At 34.7% G+C, this 15,703-nt stretch overlaps 1 long non-coding RNA gene across 1 annotated transcript in view; it reads left to right on the forward strand.

Annotated features, from left to right (window-relative positions):
• The window catches only part of LOC138148079 (uncharacterized), a 69,805-nt gene that overhangs the window by 37,098 nt on the left and 17,004 nt on the right, over positions 1 to 15,703 (forward strand). The gene's annotated exons all lie outside the window — the stretch shown is intronic.

Raw genomic sequence — 15,703 nt, forward strand, 5'->3', positions numbered from 1 at the left:
ATTAGTTATAGATACCTAATACAAAATATATGAGGCAAAATTTGGGGGAAAGGTGGCATTAGCAGCTCTCTAGCTGGATTAATAATAAAGAGAACAATAATGGTAGTTCAAGATCTTCTTGTAACATCTGATATAATATTAGTATATTTGGTATAGTGTTAGAATTGGTATAACATTGGTATATTGTTAGAATTACACTGTTTGCTTCATGGAAATTGGTCATTTTGTCTTGAGGATGTACATCTGTAATTCTGGTAGCTATCTACCAGGTAACAGTGGATTCTATTATATACCTAAATTGTCTCCTCTATCCCCACCTATATAGTCTCTAAGCTCTTTAGAATCAGGTACTGGTTCATTTTATACTTTGTTTCCCTGTGTCTAACACAGTTTCTGAAATATAGATGCATAATAAATCTTTGGTGATTAATGGGAGTATTAACATATCATTGTAGAGGCTGAAAGATAGGTCTCTTCAAGGATGTCCCATTAAGCCTCTGAGATCCAAATGCATTGAATTATTTGAGTTGGTCTTTTTTCATTAAAACTTTATCTCTTTAAATTATCTTAAAGTTAATTAAACATAAATTCTTCATAATCTTTATATCCACTTCATCCAATTTTTTTTGCTGTCATTTACTAAAGTACTCCTTACAAGATTGTTCTCTACAAGTGTTCTCCATATTCTCTATAACTTTAATTCATGAATTACTGTCTTCCTCTAAACTATATTTCATTATTCTTAAGTTTATTATTTACATTGAAAACCATTCTCACAATTGGAATACACAATACCTCAATTGAAATCTTCAAGGCCACCCCCTCCTTACCCACTTAAGTCACACATCAGTAAGGTTGTTCCTCTTCAGGTTTGTTTCCTCTAAGAATAAGATCTTTGGAATTAAATTGTTGAATTTACATAAAATCTTTAAAGGAAAATTAGTTTGTTGAAAGTGCATCATTTGAAACAAAAATGTAAAAAATATTCAGCTAGGAAGAACCCAGCACTTTGCTCATATTAAACTCCCATTATGTCAAAAGTGATGGGTTACTAATCATAGAAATGTACCTTTATTTTTTGTTTTGCTCACTTGTGGAATTTGCAGGAGTTGAAAAAGAAGCACTGTCCTGGACTGTTCACAACTTTACAAAGTATGCTTTGGTGTAAAACTATTTTTGTGTAAGAAGAAAATCTGTTTAACTAGAATGAATTAGAAGAAAAGCGGTCAATTTGGTGTGGGGGTTGCCATAAAAAAAATTTCTTATTTGGGTCTTATGTTCCAGCTAATAAAGATAACATGGATGTATCACCAAAAAATTCTTTATTCAATTATAAATAAACAGAAAAAAATATCAAAATAATTACAAACGATTAATAGATATAGGAGATTGTTCCTTATCACTAAAAAGAGATATGCAAATCAAAATCACAGTAAAGTTTTATCTCACACCAGAAAATTGGAGAAGATGTCAAAAATGGGAAAATTCATTGTTGGCAGGGTTATGAAAAGGAAGGCATACTAATACACTGCTGGTAGAATTGTGAATTGGAATAACTGTTTTGGATAGTAATTTGTAATTCTGTTAGGAAAGTTACAAAAATTAGGCATAGACACACATTTCACACTACATAGCAGGATAAACTACAAATAGATAAATCACAGACCTAAAAGGTGGCAACATAAGCAAATTAAAGAGGACTAGAAGAAATTGTTTTATCATTCGATGGAAAAGAGTCTGTGAACAAATAAAGGGGATAGATAGTACCATAGAAGATAAAACAGGTAATTTTGATTATGTAAAATTTAGTTTCTTTGTACAAACAAAACCAATGCAATTAAAACTAGAAGAAATACAGGTAAATGAGAAATAAATTGTACAGCAAGTTTCTTTGACAAAGGTTTCATGTCTAAGATATGTAAGGATTTAATTCAAATGTTTAAGAATAAGAAGGGCAACTAGATGGTGAGGGAGAAAGCACTGGACCTGGAATCAAGAAGACTCATCTTCTTGAGTTCAAATCTGGTCTCAGACAGTTACTAGCTGTGTGACTCTGAGCAGTCACTTAACCCTGTTTGCCTCAGTTTCCTCATCTGTAAAATGCATTGGAGAAGGAATTGGGAAAGCACTCCAGTATCTTTGCCAAGAAAATGACAAATGGCACCATAAAGAGTTGAATACTACTGAAAGGACTCAACAACAACAATAAGATTAAGACCTACTCCTCAAATGATATTTAAAAGACACGAAGAGGTAATTTTGAAAGGAAGAAATATGTTATCAACAACCATATAACAACAATTTTGAATGACTTTAGAATTCTAATCCATGAAACAGCATACTACAGTTTCATAGGACAATGAAATACACACACACGTTATATGTGTGCATGTATATGTATTCACATAACATGTATACACATATATACACATATACAGATCTAGCTATACATAAATGCATATATACACACAAATATGTATATATACATAAATGTATGTATACATACACATAGATATAGATATAGATGAATGAAACACCTGAAATAACATCAGAATTGGTTAATGTGTTGTCTAGCTTCACTGAACATTTCTCCTCCTCTGTTTTTAATTCATATAAAGGGTAGCTGCCTGGGAAGAGTAAGATGTAGATGGATATTAGGAAATTAATATCATGTAAAAACAAAACATACCAGCATTTTTAAAAGACCTATTCATATTCATTTCTGAAAAACTCTTTTATTACAGTGGAAAGAAGACTAGATTGGAAATTAGATAAGTTGGGTTCAGTTTTGATTCTGTTCCCTATGTGACTTTGAAGAAGCATAAGAAATATAGTAGCTTTCCTTATTCATTAAATGAAGGAGTCTTGGGAAAGTTCCAAAACCCCTGACAGGGAAACTGAGTCATCCTATCAGACTAAGATTAGCAATAATGACCCAAAGCCTCCTTTCCCCACCACAGCTGGGAAATTTGAGTATCAACCAGGATCCAACTATCCTCGAACAGAGGTGGGGAACCTGCAGCCTCAAGGCCACACGTAGCCTTCTAGGTCATTGGGTATGGACTTGTGACAGTGGAAGTTTTATAGAACAAATCCTTTTGTTAAGGGAAATTTGTTCTGTGAAGTTTGGATTCAGTCAAAGGGCTACACTTGAGGACCAAAAGGGTCACATGTGGCCTTAAGGTCACAGCTTCCTCACCCTTATGGAATATTCCATCCTCCCACTGGCATGACTGAAAAGCAGGTTCCCCAAAGACTAGTCCAGCAAGCCCCAAATAAGGACCCAATAAAAATTAAAAAATGATTTTTCTTGTATGATGAAGGAGAGAGAGCCTCATCACCTATGTGATCTCAGTTAGGTGTCCAATTCTATCCAATTCCAAGTTCCTGGTTATACTCAGGGACCAGTGGACTAGTTTCCATTATTCTCCCTGATTGTTTCATTTTGTATATTCCCTCAAGAAATATGCAATTGCTTTATTGTCTTGTTGTAAGGTTCATATTTTCTTTTGTTTGATTTCAGTATCATTCAAATCTTTAGTTTCTAAAGCAACCTGTTTTCATACAAACTTTAGAAAATTTGAGTGATACAGTTATCTGTAAAATGACAGTATTGGATTAGATGATCTCTAAAATCCTTATCAACGATAAAATGATAACAATTCCATCTACAATAAGTATTCTCTTGCTTGCTCCTGGGGGCCCCTTCCCTTACCTGGTATTCTCTCCTGGCTTGTCTAGTTCTAGGCCCTAGCTCTCCTCACTTTCAAAGCCAATATCCATAGTGATAATGAACAGGTTTTGTAATGGTTGTATTTAAATAATATTTGCTCTTAGGAAACCTAAAAATTCTGAGTTTTCTATATCTCTGTAGAATTAATACTATGTTCCTAAGTGTTCCATTTATGAATCATTTATTTAACGAAGTTCTTACCCATTGCCCTTTCTAATATAGTTTTCTACTTGTCTCATCCAGGGCCATAAAGAATTACTTTGACAAATTCAACATCTTATTTTTATTTCAATGAGAACAGACTAGAAAACGGAGAGAAAAGTACTCCCAAATTGCCTTTGCCTATAGGAAAACAATGGGATTTCTAAATTTTTAAAATTTCACTCAAATTCAGCTCTGTGAATTTTAACATAATCTCATTTCTCAAATCTACCCATCAATTGTTGTGATCAAGGCCCAGGAATTGATTAGACAAATTTTTGTAACTGGAACTCAGATAGAAGTAGAATAGATAAGACCAGGTTGATTCACTGAGTAGGCTAGAGGTCCAAGAGTTTATACATAGCATTTTAGCATGAATATAATTACTATCATTATTTTTGCTTTTTATTCAATAACTAATAGAGATCACCTCTTTGGAATAATGGCCAAAGAAGACAAAATCTTGTAACAGAGTAAATAGTTTTCATATTTTAAGAATTACTATTAATTTTTCTGATGGTACAAAATATCCCTGACACGTTTTATTTTTTTTTTATTTTTTAAAAATTTCATTTTAGATTCAAACACCAGAACACAAATACAGAATAGAAAAAAGAAAGAAAAACACATCATGAACTTAAATATTGGAACTTAAATATAAAGTAAGAAAGGGGAAAAAGGCATGTCATGTTCATAGCAGGACATAAGAGAGGACTAAAAAAATGTAACAATAAATTTTCATTTCAAGAAAACCTGCATGATAAATAATACAGGTTGTGTTGAGAGATGTCAATCTTTTCTTTGCTTCCTTGTAAGTTTTCTTTTGTTCTCTGCTGTGCACTTTTTTACTTTTCTCTCTCTTTCATATATAGATATATACTTTCCTGAACAAATTCTACTCCCAATCTTTGTTTTTGTTTGTGCACTTCACTTGTTTCCTATCCCTTCTGCCTCCTCCCTTTTACTTCTACCTGCTACCTTGCCCTCCTGATTCTTGACTACCCCCCTTCAAGGATCCCTCCCCTATCTTCCCATTCCCAAAAATCTAAACACACTTCTATATCTCCATATAGCCTATTTCCTCCCCTTTAGAGATCCTTTCCTTATCCTCCTATTCCTATTCATCTAAACTCTGTCCTATAACCCCCCTTTACTTATTCCCTCCCCTTCCCTACTTAAGATCCCTCCCTTGTCCTCTCCCCCCATCCCCTTAGCATTTTATTTCTTCTGAATTTAGAAGACTTTTATACTCTTCTAAATACACACACACATACGTATGTATTGTTCCCTCTTAAACCCATTCCTGATGAAAGCAGGTTACCAGACTGACCAACCCTCCACCCCCTTCCAATTCCTCTGTATCAATGCTTCCTCTAGCACCACATATGTAAAAAATAATTACTCCTTTTAACTGTTCCTAAATGATTTCAATTTTTAAATTCAAATTATAGTCAGGTTTACCCCAATCTTTCTTATGAGCTACCCAATTATTAATAATTATCTTAGACATACATTTTGGAATTTACATATATAAAAAGTAAAAAAAAATACCTTGTCCTTATTGAATCCCTTATAATCAGTCTTTTGTACGTACCTTATATTTCTCTTGACTCTTTTATGTCTAATTTTCTATTAAATTCAGTTGTTTTTTTTAACAAAGTCTTCTAAGTCTGACATTTGATCAGATTTCCTTTTTTCCATTCAGGATTATACTTAACTTTGCTGGGTATGATATTTAATACTGGAACTCCAATTGTTTTGCTCTTTGATATACAGTGTTCCAAGACTTGTAGTCCTTAATGTCTCTGCTGCTAGGGCTTATGTGATTCTAATTGCAGCACCATGATATTTAAATTGTTTTATTGTCATTGATTTTAATATTTTATCCTTGAGCTGGGAGTTTCAGAATTTGACTATAATATTCCTATGAGTTTTCCTCATAAGATCTCTTTTAAATGGGGATCAATGGATTTTTTCCATTTCTACTCCCCCTTCCCTTGTTCTAATGCTTTTGGACAATTTTCTTTATTTCTTGTGTGATTGTGTCAAGATTTTTTTTTATGATGGCTTTCAGTTAGTCTAGTTATTTTTGTTTTTCCTTCTTGTTCTATTCTCCAGAACTGTTGATTTTCTTATAAGATATTTCATTTCTCTTCTATTTTTTCATTATTCATATTTTGTTTAATTACTTCCTGATCTCTTATAATTTTGCTGGCTTTGCCTTGCCCAATTCTAGTTTTCAAGGTATCACTTTCTTCCTTAAGATTCTGGATCTCCTTTTCTAAGTGGTTGACTTTCCTTTCATAATCTTTTTGTTTTTTCTTGAATTCTTCTTTTTTTAGTTTTTCCTCCGTTTCTGTCATTTGATTTTTAAAGTCTATTTAATGATCTTCTATGAATTATTTTTGGTAGGTGACCATTTGATGTTACTCTGGGATAGAAGGGAGTTTCTTCACTTAAATCTCTTCCTCTGAAGATGAACCCTGGTCTTCTCTATTCACATCATGGCTTTATATGGTTGGATTCTTTCTCCTTTGCCTGTGCAGTTTTTTTTTGTAGTAATAGCTTAATTTTTGTAATCACCTCTAGCCCTGGGGTGTGGGAAGTGGTGCCTCTTGGCCCAGATCTTCAGTTTTCCCCTCTAGACTGGAACCAAAGCCAAACTCCCAATCTCTTTTAAGTGCCCACCATCAGGGGTTTTCCAGCTTTCTCCTTCAGCACTCACCAAGCATGCCCTTCTCACCTCTGCTGCTCTGCACAGTACAGTTGGGTCTGGTGTTCATTGTCAGCAGAGTTTCCCTACATCTTCCCAGGCTCAGACACCCAGCTCCCCTCACTATTCCAGGGGTAAAAGTTCCTGTGGCTGGGTGTGAGGCAGCCTCAAAAAATCAAATAGCCCCAGGGCTTGCTGATTGTTGTTAAAGGGGACCCTATACTGGAAATGTTTATTTTTCACAAGGACCAAACCTTGTCTTGGTATTTTTCTTCAGATCTTCTCAAATTGTCCCAGGAAGACCACTGTTGTTCCCCTATTCTTACTCATTTTTACCCATACTTTGTTTACCCTAAGGTGCTATTTTATCTCTTCTGTGGGGGAAAACCTTGGTAGTTTGGAATTTTCTGACCTACTCTGCCATCTTACCAGAAACCTCTCTCTGAAAGGTATTATTTTGAGTCAGATAGCACAGTGGATAGAGTGCTGGGCGGGGGTCAGGAAGATCTCAGTTAAAAATCCAGACTCAGACACTTACTAGTTGTATTCCCTGTGCAAACTACTTAACCTCAGCTTGCTTTAATCAACTGGAGAAGGAAGTGACAAATAATTCCATTATCTTTGACAAGAAAACCCCATGGATAGCATTGGTGTGTTGCGGTTCACAAGGTCACCAAGACTCAGACACATTTAAAAGACTGAAAAACAAAAAACAATATTCTAGGACTAACCAGGTAATATGTTAAGTCTAGGAAAGGAAAAAAAAAAGATCTACAATTAAGAAATTAAATCCAAAGTGAATTTTATAAGTATATATAATAGATTACATTTAGGGTACTGAAGTTGTTGTTTAGTTGATTCAGTTGTGTTTATGTCTTTATGACTTTGTGGGTCATACTGGCCATGGAGTTTTCTTGGCAAAGATACTGGAGTGGTTTGCTATTTCTTTCCCCAGTGGATTAAGACAAACAGAGGTTAAGTGACTTGCTCAGGGTCACACAGTTGGTAAATATCTATGGCCAGATTTAAACTCAGATCTTTCTGACTCCAGGGCCAGTGCTCTATCTACTGAGTCACCTAGTTGCCTCCTAGGAAAATGAAGTATAAATGACTTGCCCAAAGTCATACTGCTAGTAAATGTCTGAAGCTGAATTTGACCTCAGATCTTCCTGACTCCAGGCCTAAATCTCTATCCATTAGGACATCTAGATGTCCCAATTGGAACTGGCAGGTCATATGGAAACTAGATTTCTAAATAAACAGACAGAAAAGTAGATAGATATATAAAGCATTTACTATGTGCCAGGAACTGTGCTAACCACTGTGAATACAAATACAAGATAGAAAACAAGCTAGTCACCATATATATTCTTAATGTAGGAAGATAACACACAAAAAAGGACTGACAGGAAAGAGGGGGTGGTTATGTGTATGATGGTATAGTGAGGAGATGCCTAGAAAGTGACTTGGAGTCTTTGTTTCTAGAAAGATAAAGAAACTCATCTATCAGAGCCTAACATCCAAAGAGAGAGCCCACAGTTTGTATGGGAAAGGGATGATTATGACGGCTAGAGCACAGGCAATGGCTTGGACGAGATGAAAGTGGTAGATACAATGATTTTGAGGAAAGGAAACATGTCAACGTCTTTCAAACTCCATCCAATGTGACCTCATTGTGACTCCATATAGACTCCCCACTGTTTGCTGGACCTTGTCAGTAATTACTGGACTGTTTCTTTTGGAACCACAACAATGAATTCCCTTGAGTCTTCATTTAATTTGACCTCCTTTTATATAAATATTTTTGCTTGAAATTGTCCACCTCTTGATGGGGAAAATGATATGGCAGAATCTGTTTCCAGCTTGTGAGAGTGAGTTTTTTAAATCTGATTTAGAAGTGGAATCCAAATTAAAGTACATGTCTGTCAGGGAAATGACAGGATGTGATATCCCAGTCAGTTCAATGAGTAGCTACTCACTTGAAGTGCAGTGAGTAGGCAATTGGCATGAGTACATGGAACAGAAATCATTATAGACTCAGATCGTGAGAGACTGGGGTTAAAGAAAAAAATAAAAGCTTGGAGAGTTCATGAAATTGAAACTAAATCAATGAGAATCACAAGCAGAAAACGTAGCTAAACTTCTTAAATAAGAGTCTTTATAAACTTCATACTTTATACTCTTGTCTTTGTTACCCAATCACTTAGCATAGTGCTTTATACATAATAGATTTTCATAAATTCTTACTTAGATTGACTTTGATACTCCCTTTTCTAGTTTCAGGTTTGATTCCAGTGTTTAGAAAAGGACTGAGACAAGGTGCAGCTAATTAGCTATACCTTCCAAAATTAAAGGTATGCAGGTAGGGGAAAGAAGGGAGACCATTATAAAAATGGAGATGTTGACAGCTGTTTGAAGAGAGGTCAATAAAAATGGAATTAAAACAGGCTTCAATATTAATTTATTTAGACGGGAAAATCATTTGATGATAAAAATACAAATCTAGAAACTAGATGGAGAGGCTCAATTTGACACAGGTATATATGAAAACCAAATGTGTTGCTGACCAAATCTGTGGTTTTTTGAATATAAATATTAGGAAGAACAATGGGAAGCAAATGAATTATTCATTATGTAAACTGAATCATCTGGATATTTGGCACAATAAAAATGATAGATCTTCTATCATGGTATGAATTATCTTGGGTTCTTAAAAACTATGCCAGCAGAGCACAAATTTTGATTAGACATACTAAGCAGGACATGATTGAAGTATAGATCTGAAAATAGACTACAGATTTCATCCTCATAGAACCAATCAAGCTAGATTATTTTTCTGGATGTTTCCTAGGTTCCCATTATACTATCTAGTATGATTCTTATCTGTTAAAGTGTGGCACTGCCCCAGGTTCTTCATCTCATGGGAAGCTATAATTAAAATTTATGTGTTTGTATGTGTGAATAAATATATGAAGGCATATATATGTATACATAATGCACACATACATGCATACACAGATGAATTCTTACTACGTAGCACAGTGAAGTCACTTAATGAATATTTATCAAACTGAAGTGTTCATCCATCATGACAATGTAATCTACCAGGTGAGATTTTTCTTCTCTCTCTCTCTCTCTCTTTAGCCATAGAAAGGACATGAAATATGGAAGGACTGAAATATATTTGAAGATAAGGAGTGTCCACACTGGCAAATTATAGATCATTCAGACAAAAGTTTATAGTTGCATATCTCATTTTGATCCTAACAATAACTCTATTAACTAGCACAAGTTATTTATATTGTTGTCAGGACTAAATCTTTGATTCCACTAATATACCCACCTCCCAATAAGGAAATCTTTTCCTACCAATGAGTATCAGCATTTGATCAGTAATTTATAGTCTTAGAGATTTGTTAAGGATATTGGGAGGTTGTGATTTATTCTTAATCTCATAGTGAGTAGTAATTAGAGTCAAAATTTCAATCCAGACCATCCAGGCTAGCTTTCTAGTGAGTCTACCATAGTGTATCTCTGTAAGTATTACTATACCAATTTTATCTATGAGTAAATAGAAGTTCAGAGAGATTTAATGATTTGGTTAATGTCACAAAAATTTTAAGTAAAACATACCTCTACTTTTTCTTGCAACTCCCACTTTTCATCTGTCACATTGTCACCCTGTCTGGAGAAGCCTTTGAACTGGTGACTATCTCCCCCCACTATTATTTTGGGAAGGATCCCAGTTATGCTTCATCTCACCTTCATCTTGACACCAGCCCTTTCAGTTCTATACTTATTGTTTTCTCCCATTCAAATGTAAGCTTCCTGAAGGAAGGGAATATTTTATTTTCTTGTATTTATATACCAGCGATTAGTAAAATACCTTGTACCTAGTAAACACTAAATTCTGTCTCTGCCTCCTTTCCTCCCTCCATCTTCTCTGTCTTTTATCAAATAGTACTGCACTTTTGTCTCCCAGCTCAATGCTATTTACACTCTACCAGGTATGTATATATACGCGCATGTACACACATACACACATATACTGAGATGATAATTTAGTTTTTTGCCAAATATCAACTACTTTTTCCCCATTGTGCAAAGATAGTCTTGATCTTTACTATATTGGCATTCCAGCTTAATGTGACAATATAATCTAAGAAGAAGACAGAGGATGTTAATAACAAACACAAAGCATCATATATCTTATCTTCTAAATGCTAACTACATTATTATACATACTGGTCTTATTATTTGCTATTTCATCATACTAATCTTTACTATCTTCCTTCTTTCCCTCTTTCCTTCATGTTCAAAATACTTAATAAATTAGTTTTGACACCAATCAGTAGCTATGTAGGCAGAAAAACAAAACTTCATTTTTTTTCTCTTTCTGGACTCAAGATTAGTTTGTAGTCTCATCCTCTTGATATAGTCCATATTATGACTGGATACCCAAGGGATCAAATTTCAAATGCATCTAAATAGGGCCAAAGTGTGTGGGTCCATATGTATGAGTTTGTGAATATGTGAGCAAGTGTGTGTATGTACTTAAGTACCATTATAACTCAAACATTTTGCTAGATCATGGTGGCACTACCAGCAAACTGTTTGAAACAGCAGTTGGTACTGCATATTCTAAACATATGGCCTCATAAAAGATGCCTGCTGAGCATAGAAAGCAAAGTCACCAATTCATTTCAACTTTTTAAATTAGGAAATTATCATTAATGATATCCTGAGAAGTCACAGTTATACTGCGATTATGAAATTTATTGATGTAAATTTTCATCTTAGATATAAAACAAAACTTGAATTGTAAGAACCCAAAGTGAAATGAATCATTCTCAATACCAGAGTTTTATAGGTAGCACAGGTTAACAGTTCAAATATCTACAGGTTTTAGTTAAACTTCTTTTGTAGAAACTTTTTTCTAAGTGGTCTATATAGTTCCCAGAGCCATAGTTCTAGATATGAAAGGAACGTCAGAGGCAACCTTATCTGAAGACTTCATTTTTAAGATAAGGAAAATGAGGTTGATGGAGGATAAGACCTGCGGGGAGTTCACACATATAGTAATGGTAGGAAGTGGGACTTGAGTCTAGGTGCTATAATTCCCAAACCAGTGTTCTTTCTCCTTTACAGCACCATCTTAACTTCCTAAGCAGAATACAGAGAGCATAATATTTTTTCTTAATGATTCAGTGTTATCGTGATATGTTCTAGGCCTCCTCCACTGAAGTCCTGCCATGTGGGCCCATTGTCATATATATGACCATGGGTTTCAAATAACTGTGCCAGAAGACCAAAAGATTCTACATGAAGAGTGGTCATAGAGACTGTTACCTGAAGACCAGTATTGCAAAGAGCAGAGTAGCTTATCTCTAGAAGTGTGGCCACCAGGTGATAGACTTTCTCAAATGCCTTTCATTGAATGAGATATACAACTAAGATCATAAATGGATTGTATTCTTGGCTGATGGATTGTAATGGGAATGCAAATTTGAAAGATCTTCCCTGCCCCTAGGCTAAAGTGCACCTGAAGCCTGGGGTGGGAGGCTTGTTTTTCAGTAGATACTTTTTGATTGGCCAGTGGGTCCAAAAGGTTGTTACATTCTCTGAGCCAGGAGAAGGCTATATAAGCCCTGATGTGAGGCTTTGTTTTGGGGGCTCACTTTGAGAAGTGTTCTGTGATTTGATCTGTATTCTGGGAAGCCGTTGTCCAGGGCCCCCCCAGCTTTGAAAAACCCAGATGTGGAAACCCAGATGTTGACTGGGTATGGATGTAATGGTTGGACAGTTTGAAATCTGTCTACTAGATCTGTTTCTGTCTTGATAATTCTGCCTGTATACTTTGAAGTTCGGGGTGCTGACCTTTTCTCCTAAACAAGGTAAACGATATATGTCTGACTGATTAAAGTAAGCTTGTTAACCCATTTTGAGTTGCTTTCCTTTAACAAAGCAGATCCAAGAACCTGTATGGGCAGCCACCATGAGCACTCTTGGGGTGCTTGCTGCTACATGGATAAATAGCCACACTGTCAAAAATCACTCATACTTGAAGCACTCAAGTCAGCATCTGTGCATACTAATTAACACTATATGAGATACAATTAAATTTCCATCTTGATAATTCCAGGACTTCTGAATTGGTATGCCTTCAGCCTGGTAAACTATTATTTCAAGATCAATAACTGCTTTTTATCATCAACGCCTTTCCGTCAAAACAAGATATACCATACTGCTCATGTCTCAACATTGTTAAGGACAAGTTGTTCTCTGTTAATTATTGGACACCCTACTGTAATTTCCTTTGTTTTGCCAACCACATTACTCTCTTTATTCACCATTATTTAACCCATACTTCTTTTCCTTTTCTTTTCCTTTGTTTTTCCTCTTATTTTTTCTTCATTACTTCCTCCTCCATTTTTTTTGAGTTTTTGAGTAAAAAGGTTTATCTTTGTCTAGTGATTTGAAAGTACTCATTTTCTCCTCAGCAAACTCATCACAATGTAGTGATTTATAATATTTGTATCTTTGACTCTGCTCACTGTCTTTGCTGTTTCTTCAGTGTAAAAATGGCTTCTTTCCTTTCATTTCTTCTCCCTTTTCTGTCTTCTTCTCCCTGCTTTTCCCAGGAATTAGACAATTACAGAAATCCAAGGGTTTTGGAAGGCTGACTGTCAGATGGAGAGATACTGCGGCCTTCCTAAATCTTCCAAAATAAAAAATATAAAGCATTTAGGAGAAGGAAGCAATTTAATGATTATTTACAAAATAGGTGATTTTCTGTTTCATTCCATTAATGCATAATTGGTAGTCAATCAATATTATTTCATGCACTAACAGTATAAAAGCCTGATATTTAAATATTTCTCTTTAAATGTTGTGGAGACAGAACAAGGATTACCCATCCATTTCACATGTAGTAGATTAGCCTTAATACCCTCGAAACATTCAGTACATTGTTTATACCCTAGAATTGTCAGCAAAATGGGTACTTTAACAGCTTTTAAAAATTAAGTACAGGAACATCTGTAGCATTTGTATGACCCACAGTCGGTTACCCAGTAAATGGTGCATATTCTTTTTGCAATCTCTATGGCAACAACCTAGTAATTACTTTTAAATAGCAAAAGGTGCCTTTGTTGAAATCATTTAAAGTATTCTCTGTTAACTCAATCTCAAAGAAGCTTCGATAGCTTTTGGATTCTCTAATGTGGAGTTTTTGTAAGAAAGAAAGACAGCTTTGTGATTATAAATTCTGAGTTTCAGAGAAATCACTATGACTGAAAGATAATAAACAGGGTAAAGAAAATTCAGTCCCCTGAAGTGCAAAGAACTGATTGGCACTCTCTTCTCCTTTCTGTTTTCTTAATAAATTATTCTATACATATATATATAGCCAATAGAAACAAGACTGTCTTAAAGCAGATGGCTAGGATGCTTGTTTTCCCTGTTTTCCAACAATTATCTGAGTACAAACTGCTTATGGAAATGAATTCAGAAATCTTTGCAGATACTTTCTATGATAATAATGTGAGAACAGTGGCATACAATGGGAATCACTTTCTAGTCTTTTTCCCCCTTTTCATACTTGTATAGGTTAAATTCAATCACCATTTATTGAAAGATGTCTATGCATTAAGGGATGTAAAAATGCAACTTTCAAGAAGTCATGTCATAGGAATACTTTGGATATGATCACACAGTTTGGAAAAAAAAGACCTGCCTAATTGTAAGTTTAAAAGGAAATGCATTTCTTATTTGTATTTTATTATTAAAATAGTCTGGAATGTCAATAGTGAAATGCAATGAAAATTAAAATGAAAAATGTATTATTTCACTTTGAAAACAAATTCAATTAAACAATTTAATTCAATAAGTATGTACTGAACATTTACTATGTTGCAAATATTTTGCTAGGTCCTGGGGACAGAAAGACAAAAACTAAGTTGTCCCAACTACACATAAGCTTAAATTCTACTATGGAAGTACAGAAAAATAAATAGAAAACTAAATGTAATATGTACATATGCATACCCATATGTCTATAAATGTATGTGTGTATAACACAAAGTAATTTGGAAGGAGAGGAACACTAATATATAGCAGGACCATGAAGGGACTTTGCAGGAAATAACATGTGAACTGTCCTTTGAAGGAAGCTAGGAATTTAAACTGGCAGATATGAACACAGTGAACATTCTAGGCATACGAAAGAAATTGTACAAAGACATGGAGGCAGCTGATAGGATGTCTATATAAGGAACTTAGTAAATAGTTTGGTTTTGGCTGAATTTTGAAAGAGAATAAATAATATAAAGATAGTTGAGAATCAAACTGTAAATGGTTTTAAATGCCAAGCTCAAAATTTTGTATTTTATCCTAGAGGCAATTGGGAGCCATTGAAGCTTCATGAGCAAGGTAGTGAAATGGTCAGACATGCTTTAAGAATATCTGGTATTTATTTAACTGTGAGGAGGCAGATCAATTACTGAAATATCTCAGGCAAGAAAAGATAAGGGCTTGACCTAGGAAAGTGTCTGTGTGAGTGGATAGAAGAAACCAGATGGAAGAAATGTGGAATAATGAAAATCAATAGGATTTAACAACTGAATTAATGCAGGTGGAGGCACCACATGAAAGACTCAAGGATCATTCTAAGATTCTAAATTTGGGTGATTGGAAACATGGAAGTATCCTCAGAGAAGTACCCTAGCAAAGCTAAATAAAAGAATAGGATTTTTTTTTGTTTGAGTTTTTGTTTTGTTGCTATTTTTGGTGAAAACAATGAGACAACTCAGTTTGAGATAAGTTGAATTTGAGATTTATATTGAACAACCAGGTAAAAAAATATCTAGTAAGAAGCTGGTTTTACAAAATAGGAGTTCAAGAAAGAAGAGGACCAAAGAGGTAAATATGGTGGTAATATACACTAAAATGATCATTTAATTCATCGAAGTTGATGTTACAGGGAGAGAGGAAGAGGTTGGGAAGATGAAAGAAAGGAGGAAGGAAAAGACAGAGAAGGGGAGAGAGAGAGAGAGAGA

This window comes from Petaurus breviceps, unplaced genomic scaffold, assembly GCF_028583685.1.
Source record: "Petaurus breviceps papuanus isolate PSGF00001 unplaced genomic scaffold, PetGlider_PUasm1.0 90822, whole genome shotgun sequence".
Lineage (NCBI taxonomy): Eukaryota > Metazoa > Chordata > Mammalia > Diprotodontia > Petauridae > Petaurus > Petaurus breviceps.